The sequence below is a fragment of the Phyllobates terribilis genome, unplaced genomic scaffold (genome assembly GCF_046119375.1).
Source record: "Phyllobates terribilis strain yellow unplaced genomic scaffold, ASM4611937v1 Scaffold_12__6_contigs__length_324123572, whole genome shotgun sequence".
In the NCBI taxonomy this organism is placed as follows: Eukaryota; Metazoa; Chordata; class Amphibia; order Anura; family Dendrobatidae; genus Phyllobates; species Phyllobates terribilis.
Window position 1 is genome coordinate 210726531 of NW_027362772.1, and position 14822 is coordinate 210741352.

Here is a 14822-nt window from a genome sequence, read left to right on the forward strand (position 1 = left end):
TGCAAATTCAAAATAATTTTTGTCTGCATCTAGCTCTGAAAAAATATTTGGGCTTGTAGCTGTGTGTGGGACTTTTTCTATTAGTCCATCTATACTAATCTCCACCAGGTTGCAAATTCAAAATAATTTTTATCTGCATCTAGCTCTAAAAAAATATTTGGGCTTGGGGTTGTAGGAGTGTGTGGGACTTGTTCTATTAGTCCATCTATACTAACCTCCACCAGGTTGCAAATTCAAAATAATTTTTATCTGCATCTAGCTCTGAAAAAATATTTGGGCTTGGGCTTGTAGCAGTGTGTGAGACTTGTTCTATTAGTCCATCTATACTAACCTCCAACAGGTTGCAAATTCAAAATAATTTTTATCTGCATCTAGCTCTGAAAAAATATTTGGGCTTGGGCTTGTAGCAGTGTGTGGGACTTGTTCTATTAGTCCATCTATACTAACCTCCACCAGGTTGCAAATTCAAAATAATTTTTGTCTGCATCTAGCTCTGAATAAATATTTGGGCTTGTAGCAGTGTGTGGGACTTGTTCTATTAGTCCATCTATACTAACCTCCACCAGGTTGCAAATTCAAATTAATTTCTATCTGCATCTAGGTCTGAAAAAATATTTGGGCTTGGGCTTGTAGCAGTGTGTGGGACTTGTTCTATTAGTCCATCTATACTAACCTACACCAGGTTGCACATTCAAAATAATTTTTATCTGCATCTAGCTCTGAAAAAATATTTGGGCTTGGGCTTGTAGCAGTGTGTGAGACTTGTTCTATTAGTCCATCTATACAAACCTCCACCAGGTTGCAAATTCAAAATAATTTTTATCTGCATCTAGCTCTGAAAAAATATTTGGGCTTGGGCTTGTAGCAGTGTGTGGGACTTGTTCTATTAGTCCATCTATACTAACCTCCACCAGGTTGCAAATTCAAAATAATTTTTGTCTGCATCTAGCTCTGAAAAAATATTTGGGCTTGTAGCAGTGTGTGGGACCTGTTCTATTAGTCCATCTATACTAACCTCCTCCAGGTTGTAAATTCAAAATAATTTTTATCTGCATCTAGCTCTGAAAAAATATTTGGGCTTGGGCTTGTAGCACTGTGTGGGACTTGTTCTATTAGTCCATCTATACTAACCTCCACCAGGTTGTAAATTCAAAATAATTTTTATCTGCATCTAGCTCTGAAAAAATATTTGGGCTCGGGCTTGTAGCAGTGTGTGGGACTTGTTCTATTAGTCCATCTATACTAACCTCCACCAGGTTGTAAATTCAAAATAATTTTTATCTGCATCTAGCTCTTAAAAAATATTTGGGCTTGGGCTTTAGCAGTGTGTGGGACTTGTTCTATTAGTCCATCTATACTAACCTCCACCAGTTTGCAAATTCAAAATAATTTTTATCTGCATCTAGCTCTGAAAAAATATTTGGGCTTGGGCTTGTAGCAGTGTGTGGGACTTGTTCTATTAGTCCATCTATACTAACCTCCACCAGGTTGTAAATTCAAAATAATTTTTATCTGCATCTAGCTCTGAAAAAATATTTGGGCTTGGGCTTGTAGCAGTGTGTGGGACTTGTTCTATTAGTCCATCTATCCTAATCTCCACCAGGTTGCAAATTCAAAATAATTTTTATCTGCATCTAGCTCTGAAAAAATATTTGGGCTTGGGCTTCTAGCAGTGTGTGGGACTTGTTCTATTAGTCCATCTATACTAACCTCCACCAGGTTGCAAATTCAAAATAATTTTTATCTGCTTCTAGCTCTGAAAAAATATTTGGGCTTGGGCTTGAAGCAGAGTGTGGGACTTGTTCTATTAGTCCATCTATACTAACCTCCACCAGGTTGCACATTCAAAATAATTTTTATCTGCATCTAGCTCTGAAAAAATATTTGGGCTTGGGCTTGTAGCAGTGTGTGGGACTTGTTCTATTAGTCCATCTATACTAACCTCCACCAGGTTGCAAATTCAAAATAATTTTTATCTGCATCTAGCTCTGAAAAAATATTTGGACTTGGGCTTGTAGCAGTGTGTGAGACTTGTTCTATTAGTCCATCTATACTAACCTCCACCAGGTAGTAAATTCAAAATAATTTTTATCTGCATCTAGCTCTGATAAAATATTTGGGCTTGGGCTTGTAGCAGTGTGTGGGACTTGTTCTATTAGTCCATCTTGACTAACCTTCACAAGGTTGCAAGTTCAAAATAATTTTTCTCTGCATCTAGCTCTGAAGAAAAATTTGGGCTTGGGCTTTAGCAGTGTGTGGGACTTGTTCTATTAGTCCATCTATACTAACCTCCACCAGGTTGTAAATTCAAAATAATTTTTATCTGCATCTAGCTCTGAAAAAATATTTGGGCTCGGGCTTCTAGCAGTGTGTGGGACTTGTTCTATTAGTCCATCTATACTAACCTCCACCAGGTTGTAAATTCAAAATAATTTTTATCTGCATCTAGCTCTGAAAAAATATTTGGGCTTGGGCTTTAGCAGTGTGTGGGACTTGTTCTATTAGTCCATCTATACTAACCTCCACGAGTTTGCAAATTCAAAATAATTTTTATCTGCATCTAGCTCTGAAAAAATATTTGGGCTTGGGCTTGTAGCAGTGTGTGGGACTTGTTCTATTAGTCCATCTATACTAACCTCCACCAGGTTGTAAATTCAAAATAATTTTTATCTGCATCTAGCTCTGAAAAAATATTTGGGCTTGGGCTTGTAGCAGTGTGTAGGACTTGTTCTATTAGTCCATCTATCCTAATCTACACCAGGTTGCAAATTCAAAATAATTTTTATCTGCATCTAGCTCTGAAAAAATATTTGGGCTTGGGCTTGTAGCAGTGTGTGGGACTTGTTCTATTAGTCCATCTATACTAACCTCCACCAGGTTGCAAATTCAAAATAATTTTTATCTGCTTCTAGCTCTGAAAAAATATTTGGGCTTGGGCTTGAAGCAGTGTGTGGGACTTGTTCTATTAGTCCATCTATACTAACCTCCACCAGGTTGCACATTCAAAATAATTTTTATCTGCATCTAGCTCTGAAAAAATATTTGGGCTTGGGCTTGTAGCAGTGTGTGGGACTTGTTCTATTAGTCCATCTATACTAACCTCCACCAGGTTGCAAATTCAAAATAATTTTTATCTGCATCTAGCTCTGAAAAAATATTTGGACTTGGGGTTGTAGCAGTTTGTGGGACTTGTTCTATTAGTCCATCTATACTAACCTCCACCAGGTAGTAAATTCAAAATAATTTTTATCTGCATCTAGCTATGACAAAATATTTGGGCTTGGGCTTTTAGCATTGTGTGGGACTTGTTCTATTAGTCCATCTTGACTAACCTTCACAAGGTTGCAAGTACAAAATAATTTTTCTCTGCATCTAGCTCTGAAGAAAAATTTTGGCTTGGGCATGTAGCAGTGTGTGGGACATGTTCTATTTGTCCATCTATACTAACCTCCACCAGGTTGCAAATTCAAAATGATTTTTAAATGCATCTAGCTCTGAAAAAATATTTGGGCTTGTAGCAGTGTGTGGGACTTGTTCTATTAGTCCATCTATACTAACCTCCACCAGGTTGCAAATTCAAAATAATTTTTATCTGCATCTAGCTCTGAAAAAATATTTGGACTTGGGCTTGTAGCAGTGTGTGAGACTTGTTCTATTAGTCCATCTATACTAACCTCCACCAGGTAGTAAATTCAAAATAATTTTTATCTGCATCTAGCTCTGATAAAATATTTGGGCTTGGGCTTGTAGCAGTGTGTGGGACTTGTTCTATTAGTCCATCTTGACTAACCTTCACAAGGTTGCAAGTTCAAAATAATTTTTCTCTGCATCTAGCTCTGAAGAAAAATTTGGGCTTGGGCTTTAGCAGTGTGTGGGACTTGTTCTATTAGTCCATCTATACTAACCTCCACCAGGTTGTAAATTCAAAATAATTTTTATCTGCATCTAGCTCTGAAAAAATATTTGGGCTCGGGCTTCTAGCAGTCTGTGGGACTTGTTCTATTAGTCCATCTATACTAACCTCCACCAGGTTGTAAATTCAAAATAATTTTTATCTGCATCTAGCTCTGAAAAAATATTTGGGCTTGGGCTTTAGCAGTGTGTGGGACTTGTTCTATTAGTCCATCTATACTAACCTCCACGAGTTTGCAAATTCAAAATAATTTTTATCTGCATCTAGCTCTGAAAAAATATTTGGGCTTGGGCTTGTAGCAGTGTGTGGGACTTGTTCTATTAGTCCATCTATACTAACCTCCACCAGGTTGTAAATTCAAAATAATTTTTATCTGCATCTAGCTCTGAAAAAATATTTGGGCTTGGGCTTGTAGCAGTGTGTGGGACTTGTTCTATTAGTCCATCTATCCTAATCTCCACCAGGTTGCAAATTCAAAATAATTTTTATCTGCATCTAGCTCTGAAAAAATATTTGGGCTTGGGCTTGTAGCAGTGTGTGGGACTTGTTCTATTAGTCCATCTATACTAACCTCCACCAGGTTGCAAATTCAAAATAATTTTTATCTGCTTCTAGCTCTGAAAAAATATTTGGGCTTGGGCTTGAAGCAGTGTGTGGGACTTGTTCTATTAGTCCATCTATACTAACCTCCACCAGGTTGCACATTCAAAATAATTTTTATCTGCATCTAGCTCTGAAAAAATATTTGGGCTTGGGCTTGTAGCAGTGTGTGGGACTTGTTCTATTAGTCCATCTATACTAACCTCCACCAGGTTGCAAATTCAAAATAATTTTTATCTGCATCTAGCTCTGAAAAAATATTTGGACTTGGGGTTGTAGCAGTTTGTGGGACTTGTTCTATTAGTCCATCTATACTAACCTCCACCAGGTAGTAAATTCAAAATAATTTTTATCTGCATCTAGCTATGACAAAATATTTGGGCTTGGGCTTGTAGCATTGTGTGGGACTTGTTCTATTAGTCCATCTTGACTAACCTTCACAAGGTTGCAAGTTCAAAATAATTTTTCTCTGCATCTAGCTCTGAAGAAAAATTTTGGCTTGGGCATGTAGCAGTGTGTGGGACATGTTCTATTTGTCCATCTATACTAACCTCCACCAGGTTGCAAATTCAAAATGATTTTTAAATGCATCTAGCTCTGAAAAAATATTTGGGCTTGTAGCAGTGTGTGGGACTTGTTCTATTCGTTCATCTATACTAACCTCCACCAGGTTGCAAATTCAAATTAATTTCTATCTGAATCTAGCTCTGAAAAAATATTTGGGCTTGGGCTTGAAGCAGAGTGTGGGACTTGTTCTATTAGTCCATCTATACTAACCTCCACCAGGTTGCACATTCAAAATAATTTTTATCTGCATCTAGCTCTGAAAAAATATTTGGGCTTGGGCTTGTAGCAGTGTGTGGGACTTGTTCTATTAGTCCATCTATACTAACCTCCACCAGGTTGCAAATTCAAAATAATTTTTATCTGCATCTAGCTCTGAAAAAATATTTGGACTTGGGCTTGTAGCAGTGTGTGAGACTTGTTCTATTAGTCCATCTATACTAACCTCCACCAGGTAGTAAATTCAAAATAATTTTTATCTGCATCTAGCTCTGATAAAATATTTGGGCTTGGGCTTGTAGCAGTGTGTGGGACTTGTTCTATTAGTCCATCTTGACTAACCTTCACAAGGTTGCAAGTTCAAAATAATTTTTCTCTGCATCTAGCTCTGAAGAAAAATTTGGGCTTGGGCTTTAGCAGTGTGTGGGACTTGTTCTATTAGTCCATCTATACTAACCTCCACCAGGTTGTAAATTCAAAATAATTTTTATCTGCATCTAGCTCTGAAAAAATATTTGGGCTCGGGCTTCTAGCAGTGTGTGGGACTTGTTCTATTAGTCCATCTATACTAACCTCCACCAGGTTGTAAATTCAAAATAATTTTTATCTGCATCTAGCTCTGAAAAAATATTTGGGCTTGGGCTTTAGCAGTGTGTGGGACTTGTTCTATTAGTCCATCTATACTAACCTCCACGAGTTTGCAAATTCAAAATAATTTTTATCTGCATCTAGCTCTGAAAAAATATTTGGGCTTGGGCTTGTAGCAGTGTGTGGGACTTGTTCTATTAGTCCATCTATACTAACCTCCACCAGGTTGTAAATTCAAAATAATTTTTATCTGCATCTAGCTCTGAAAAAATATTTGGGCTTGGGCTTGTAGCAGTGTGTGGGACTTGTTCTATTAGTCCATCTATCCTAATCTCCACCAGGTTGCAAATTCAAAATAATTTTTATCTGCATCTAGCTCTGAAAAAATATTTGGGCTTGGGCTTGTAGCAGTGTGTGGGACTTGTTCTATTAGTCCATCTATACTAACCTCCACCAGGTTGCAAATTCAAAATAATTTTTATCTGCTTCTAGCTCTGAAAAAATATTTGGGCTTGGGCTTGAAGCAGTGTGTGGGACTTGTTCAATTAGTTCATCTATACTAACCTCCACCAGGTTGCACATTCAAAATAATTTTTATCTGCATCTACCTCTGAAAAAATATTTGGGCTTGGGCTTGTAGCAGTGTGTGGGACTTGTTCTATTAGTCCATCTATACTAACCTCCACCAGGTTGCAAATTCAAAATAATTTTTATCTGCATCTAGCTCTGAAAAAATATTTGGACTTGGGGTTGTAGCAGTTTGTGGGACTTGTTCTATTAGTCCATCTATACTAACCTCCACCAGGTAGTAAATTCAAAATAATTTTTATCTGCATCTAGCTATGACAAAATATTTGGGCTTGGGCTTGTAGCATTGTTTGGGACTTGTTCTATTAGTCCATCTTGACTAACCTTCACAAGGTTGCAAGTTCAAAATAATTTTTCTCTGCATCTAGCTCTGAAGAAAAATTTTGGCTTGGGCATGTAGCAGTGTGTGGGACATGTTCTATTTGTCCATCTATACTAACCTCCACCAGGTTGCAAATTCAAAATGATTTTTAAATGCATCTAGCTCTGAAAAAATATTTGGGCTTGTAGCAGTGTGTGGGACTTGTTCTATTCGTTCATCTATACTAACCTCCACCAGGTTGCAAATTCAAATTAATTTCTATCTGAATCTAGCTCTGAAAAAATATTTGGGCTTGGGCTTGTAGCAGTGTGTGGGACTTGTTCTATTAGTCCATCAATACTTACCTCCACCAGGTTGCAAATTCAAAATAATTTTTAACTGCATCTAGCTCTGAAAAAATATTTGGGCTTGGGATTGTAGCAGTGTGTGGGACTTGTTCTATTAGTCCATCTATTCTAACCTCCACCAGGTTGAAAATTCAAAATAAATTTTATCTGCATCTAGCTCTGAAAAAATATTTGGGCTTGGGCTTGTAACAGTGTGTGGGACTTGTTCTATTAGTCCATCTATACTAACCTCCACCAGGTTGTAAATTCAAAATAATTTTTATCTGCTTCTAGCTCTGAAAAAATATTTGGGCTTGGGCTTGTAGCAGTGTGTGGGACTTGTTCTATTAGTCCATCTAGACTAACCTCCACAATGCTGCAAGTTCAAAATAATTTTTCTCTGCATTTAGCTCTGAAGAAAAATTTGTGCTTGGGCATGTAGCAGTGTGTGGGACATGTTCTATTAGTCCATCTATACTAACCTCCACCAGGTTGCAAATTCAAAATAATTTTTATCTGCATCTAGCTCTGAAAAAATATTTGGGCTTGGGCTTGTAGCAGTATGTGGGACTTGTTCTATTAGTCCATCTATACTAAAATCCATCAGGTTGTAAATTCAAAATAATTTTTATCTGCATCTAGCTCTGAAAAAATATTTGGGCTTGGGCTTGGAGCAGTGTGTGGGACTTGTTCTATTAGTCCATCTATACTAACGTCCACAAGGTCGCAAATTCAAAATAATTTTTATCTACATCTAGCTCTGAAAAAATATTTGGGCTTGGGCTTGTAGCAGTGTGTGGGACTTGTTCTATTAGTCCATCTATACTAAAATCCACCAGGTTATAAATTCAAAATAATTTTTATCTGCATCTAGCTCTGAAAAAAATATTTGGGCTTGTAGCAGTGTGTGGGACTTGTTCTCTTAGTTCATCTATACTAACCTCCACCAGGTTGCAAATTCAAATTAATTTCTATCTGCATCTAGCTCTGGAAAAATATTTGGACTTGGGCTTGTAGCAGTGTGTGGGACTTGTTCTATTAGTCCATCTATACTAACCTCCACCAGGTTGCAAATTCAAAATAATTTTTATCTACATCTAGCTCTGAAAAAATATTTGGGCTTGGGCTTGTAGCAGTGTGTGGGACTTGTTCTATTGGTCCATCTATACTAACCTCCACCAGGTTGCAAATTCAAAATAATTTTTATCTGCATCTAGCTCTGAAAAAAATATTTGGGCTTGTAACAGTGTGTGGGACTTGTTCTATTAGTCCATCTATACTAACCTCCACCAGGATGCAAATTCAAATTAATTTCTATCTGCATCTAGCTCTGAAAAAATGTTTGGGCTTGGGCTTGTAGCAGTGTGTGGGACTTGTTCTATTAGTCCATCTATACTAACCTCCTTCAGGTTGCAAATTCAAAATAATTTTTATCTGCATCTAGCTCTGAAAAAATATTTGGACTTGGGCTTGTAGCAGTGTGTGAGACTTGTTCTATTAGTCCATCTATACTAACCTCCACCAGGTAGTAAATTCAAAATAATTTTTATCTGCATCTAGCTCTGATAAAATATTTGGGCTTGGGCTTGTAGCAGTGTGTGGGACTTGTTCTATTAGTCCATCTTGACTAACCTTCACAAGGTTGCAAGTTCAAAATAATTTTTCTCTGCATCTAGCTCTGAAGAAAAATTTGGGCTTGGGCTTTAGCAGTGTGTGGGACTTGTTCTATTAGTCCATCTATACTAACCTCCACCAGGTTGTAAATTCAAAATAATTCTTATCTGCATCTAGCTCTGAAAAAATATTTGGGCTCGGGCTTGTAGCAGTGTGTGGGACTTGTTCTATTATTCCATCTATACTAACCTCCACCAGGTTGTAAATTCAAAATAATTTTTATCTGCATCTAGCTCTGAAAAAATATTTGGGCTTGGGCTTTAGCAGTGTGTGGGACTTGTTCTATTATTCCATCTATACTAACCTCCACGAGTTTGCAAATTCAAAATAATTTTTATCTGCATCTAGCTCTGAAAAAATATTTGGGCTTGGGCTTCTAGCAGTGTGTGGGACTTGTTCTATTAGTCCATCTATACTAACCTCCACCAGGTTGTAAATTCAAAATAATTTTTATCTGCATCTAGCTCTGAAAAAATATTTGGGCTTGGGCTTGTAGCAGTGTGTGGGACTTGTTCTATTAGTCCATCTATACTAACCTCCACCAGGTTGCAAATTCAAAATAATTTTTATCTTCCTCTAGCTCTGAAAAAATATTTGGGCTTGGGCTTGAAGCAGTGTGTGGGACTTGTTCTATTAGTCCATCTATACTAACCTCCACCAGGTTGCACATTCAAAATAATTTTTATCTGCATCTAGCTCTGAAAAAATATTTGGGCTTGGGCTTGTAGCAGTGTGTGGGACTTGTTCTATTAGTCCATCTATACTAACCTCCACCAGGTTGCAAATTCAAAATAATTTTTATCTGCATCTAGCTCTGAAAAAATATTTGGACTTGGGGTTGTAGCAGTTTGTGGGACTTGTTCTATTAGTCCATCTATACTAACCTCCACCATATAGTAAATTCAAAATAATTTTTATCTGCATCTAGCTATGACAAAATATTTGGGATTGGGCTTGTAGCAGTGTGTGGGACTTGTTCTATTAGTCCATCTTGACTAACCTTCACACGGTTGCAAGTTCAAAATAATTTTTCTCAGCATCTAGCTCTGAAGAAAAATTTGGGCTTGGGCATGTAGCAGTGTGTGGGACATGTTCTATTTGTCCATCTATACTAACCTCCACCAGGTTGCAAATTCAAAATAATTTTTAAATGCATCTATCTCTGAAAAAATATTTGGGCTTGTAGCAGTGTGTGGGACTTGTTCTATTCGTTCATCTATACTAACCTCCACCAGGTTGCAAATTCAAATTAATTTCTATCTGAATCTAGCTCTGAAAAAATATTTGGGCTTGGGCTTGTAGCAGTGTGTGGGACTTGTTCTATTAGTCCGTCTATACTAACCTCCACTAGGTTGCAAATTCAAAATAATTTTTATCTGTATCTAGCTCTGAAAAAATATTTGGGCTTGGGCTTGTAGCAGTGTGTGGGACTTGTTCTATTAGTCCATCAATACTTACCTCCACCAGGTTGCAAATTCAAAATAATTTTTAACTGCATCTAGCTCTGAAAAAATATTTGGGCTTGGGATTGTAGCAGTGTGTGGGACTTGTTCTATTAGTCCATCTATACTAACCTCCACCAGGTTGAAAATTCAAAATAAATTTTATCTGCATCTAGCTCTGAAAAAATATTTGGGCTTGGGCTTGTAGCAGTGTGTGGGACTTGTTCTATTAGTCCATCTATACTAACCTCCACCAGGTTGTAAATTCAAAATAATTTTTATCTGCTTCTAGCTCTGAAAAAATATTTGGGCTTGGGCTTGTAGCAGTGTGTGGGACTTGTTCTATTAGTCCATCTAGACTAACCTCCACAATGTTGCAAGTTCAAAATAATTTTTCTCTGCATTTAGCTCTGAAGAAAAATTTGTGCTTGGGCATGTAGCAGTGTGTGGGACATGTTCTATTAGTCCATCTATACTAACCTCCACCAGGTTGCAAATTCAAAATAATTTTTATCTGCATCTAGCTCTGAAAAAATATTTGGGCTTGGGCTTGTAGCAGTATGTGGGACTTGTTCTATTAGTCCATCTATACTAAAATCCATCAGGTTGTAAATTCAAAATAATTTTTATCTGCATCTAGCTCTGAAAAAAATATTTGGGCTTGTAGCAGTGTGTGGGACTTGTTCTCTTAGTTCATCTATACTAACCTCCACCAGGTTGCAAATTCAAATTAATTTCTATCTGCATCTAGCTCTGAAAAAATATTTGGACTTGGGCTTGTAGCAGTGTGTGGGACTTGTTCTATTAGTCCATCTATACTAACCTCCACCAGGTTGCAAATTCAAAATTATTTTTATCTACATCTAGCTCTGAAAAAATATTTGGGCTTGGGCTTGTAGCAGTGTGTGGGACTTGTTCTATTAGTCCATCTATACTAAAATCCACCAGGTTATAAATTCAAAATAATTTTTATCTGCATCTAGCTCTGAAAAAAATATTTGGGCTTGTAGCAGTGTGTGGGACTTGTTCTCTTAGTTCATCTATACTAACCTCCACCAGGTTGCAAATTCAAATTAATTTCTATCTGCATCTAGCTCTGAAAAAATATTTGGACTTGGGCTTGTAGCAGTGTGTGGGACTTGTTCTATTAGTCCATCTATACTAACCTCCACCAGGTTGCAAATTCAAAATAATTTTTATCTACATCTAGCTCTGAAAAAATATTTGGGCTTGGGCTTGTAGCAGTGTGTGGGACTTGTTCTATTGGTCCATCTATACTAACCTCCACCAGGTTGCAAATTCAAAATAATTTTTATCTGCATCTAGCTCTGAAAAAAATATTTGGGCTTGTAACAGTGTGTGGGACTTGTTCTATTAGTCCATCTATACTAACCTCCACCAGGATGCAAATTCAAATTAATTTCTATCTGCATCTAGCTCTGAAAAAATATTTGGGCTTGGGCTTGTAGCAGTGTGTGGGACTTGTTCTATTAGTCCATCTATACTAACCTCCACCAGGTTGCAAATTCAAAATAATTTTTATCTGCATCTAGCTCTGAAAAAATATTTGGGCTTGTAGCAGTGTGTGAGGCTTGTTCTATTAGTCCATCTATACTAACCTCCACCATGATGCAAATTCAAATTAATTTCTATCTGCATCTAGCTCTGAAAAAATATTTGGGCTTGGGCTTGTAGCAGTGGGTGGGACTTCTTCTATTAGTCCATCTATACTAACCTCCACCAGGCTGCAAATTCAAAATAATTTTTATCTGCATCTAGCTCTGAAAAAATATTTGGGCTTGGGCTTGTAGCAGTGTGTGGGACTTGTTCTATTAGTCCATCTATACTAACCTCCACAAGGTTGCAAATTCAAAATAATTTTTATCTTCATCTAGCTCTGAAAAAATATTTGGGCTTGGGCTTGTAGCAGTGTGTGCGACTTGTTCTATTAGACAATCTATACTAACCTCCACCAGGTTGAAAATTCAATTTATATTTGCATCTAGCCGTGAAAAAATATTTGGGCTTGTAGCAGTGTGTGGGACTTGTTATATTAGTCCATCTATAAAAAACCTCCACCAGGTTGCAAATTCAAATTAATTTCTATCTGCATCTAGCTCTGAAAAAATATTTGGGCTTGGGCTTGTAGCAGGGTTTGGGACTTATTCTATTACTCCATCTATACTAACCTCCACCATGTTGCAAATTCAAAATAATTTCTATCTGCATCTAGCTCTGAAAACATATTTGGGCTTGGGTTTGTAGCAGTGTGTGGGACTTGTTCTATTAGTCCATCTATACTAACCGCCACCATGCTGCAAATTCAAAATAATTTCTATCTGCATCTAGCTTTGAAAACATATTTGGGCTTGGGCTTGTAGCAGTGTGTGGGACTTGTTCTATTAGTCCATCTATACTAACCTCCACCAGGTTGCTAATTCAAAATAATTTTTATCTGCATCTAGCTCTGAAAAAATATTTGGGCTTGGGCTTGTAGCAGTGTGTGGGACTATTTCTATTAGTCCATCTATACTAACTTCCACCAGGTTGCAAATTCAAAATAATTTTTATCTGCATCTAGCTCTGAAAAAATATTAGAGCTTGTAGCAGTGTGCGGGACTTGTTCTATTAGTACATCTATACAAACCTACACCAGTTTGCAAATTCAAAATAATTTTTATCTGCATCTAGCTCTGAAAAAATATTTGGGCTTGGGCTTGTAGCAATGTGTGGGACTTGTTCTATTAGTACATCTATACAAACCTACACCAGTTTGCAAAGTCAAAATAATTTTTATCTGCATCTAGCTCTGAAAAAATATTTGGGCTTGGGCTTGTAGCAGTGTGTGGGACATGCACTATTAGCCCATGTATAGTAACCTCCACCAGGTTGCAAATTCAAAATAATTTTTATCTGCATCTAGCTCTGAAAAATTATTTGGGCTTGGGCTTTTAGCAGTGTGTGGAACTTGTTCTATTAGTCCATCTATACTTACCTCCACCAGGTTGTAAATTCAAAATAATTTTTATCTGCATCTAGCTCTGAAAAAATATTTGGGCTTGGGCTTGTAGCAGTGTGTGGGACTTGTTCTATTAGTCCATCTATACTAACCTCCACCAGGTGGCAAATTCTAAATAATTTTTATCTGCATCTAGCTCTGAAAAAATATTTGGGCTTGGGCTTGTAGCAGTATGTGGGGCTTGTTCTATTAGTCCATCTATACTAAAATCCACCAGGCTGCAAATTCAAAATATTTTTTATCTGCATCTAGCTCTGAAAAAATATTTGGGCTTGGGCTTGTAGCAGTGTGTGGGACTTGTTCTACTAGTCCATCTATACTAACCACCACCAGGTTGCAAATGCAAAATAGTTTTTATCTGCATCTAGCTCTGAAAAAATATTTGGGCTTGGGCTTGTAGCAGTGTGTGGGACTTCTTCTATTAGTCAATCTACACTAACCTCCACCAGGTTGCAAATTCAAAATAATTTTTATCTGCATCTAGCTCTGAAAAAATATTTGGTCTTGGGGTTGTAGCAGTGTGTGGGACTTGTTCTATTAGTCCATCTATACTAACCTCCACCAGGTTTCAAATTCTAAATAATTTTTATCTGCATCTAGCTCTGAAAAAATATTTGGGCTTGGGCTTGTGGCAGTGTGTGGGACTTGTTCTATTAGTCCATCAATACTAACCTCCACCAGGTTGCAAATTCAAAATAATTTTTATCTACATCCAGCTCTGAAAAAATATTTGGGCTTGGGCTTGTAGCAGTGTGTGGGACTTATTCTATTAGTCCATCTATACTAACCTCCACCAGGTTGCAAATTCAAAATAATTTTTATCTGCATCTAGCTCTGAAAAAATATTTGGGCTTGGGCTTGTAGCAGTATGTGGGATTTGTTCTATTAGTCCATCTATACTAATCTCCACCAGGTTGCAAATTCAAAATATTTTTTATCTGCATCTAGCTCTGAAAAAATATTTGGGCTTGGGCTTGTAGCAGTGTGTGGGATTCGTTCTATTAGTCCATCTATACTAACCTCCACCAGGTGGCAAATTCAAAATAATTTTTATCTGCATCTAGCTCTGAAAAAATATTTGGGCTTGGGCTTGTAGCAGTATGTGGGACTTGTTCTATTAGTCCATCTATACTAATCTCCACCAGGTTGCAAATTCAAAATATTTTTTATCTGCATCTAGCTCTGAAAAAATATTTGGGCTTGGGATTGTAGCAGTGTGTGGGACTTGTTCTATTAGTCAATCTATACTAACCTCCACCAGGTTGCAAATTTTAAATAATTTTTATCTGGATCTAGCTCTGAAAAAATATTTGGGCTTGGGGTTGTAGCAGTGTGTGGGACTTGTTCTATTAGTCCATCTATACTAACCTCCACCAGGTTTCAAATTCTAAATAATTTTTATCTGCATCTAGCTCTGAAAAAATATTTTGGCTTGGGCTTGTAGCAGTGTGTGGGACTTGTTCTATTAGTTCATCTATACTTACCTCCATCAGGTTGCAAATTCAAAATAATTTTTATCTGCATCTAGCTCTGAAAAAATATTTGGGCTTGGGCTTGTAGCAGTGTG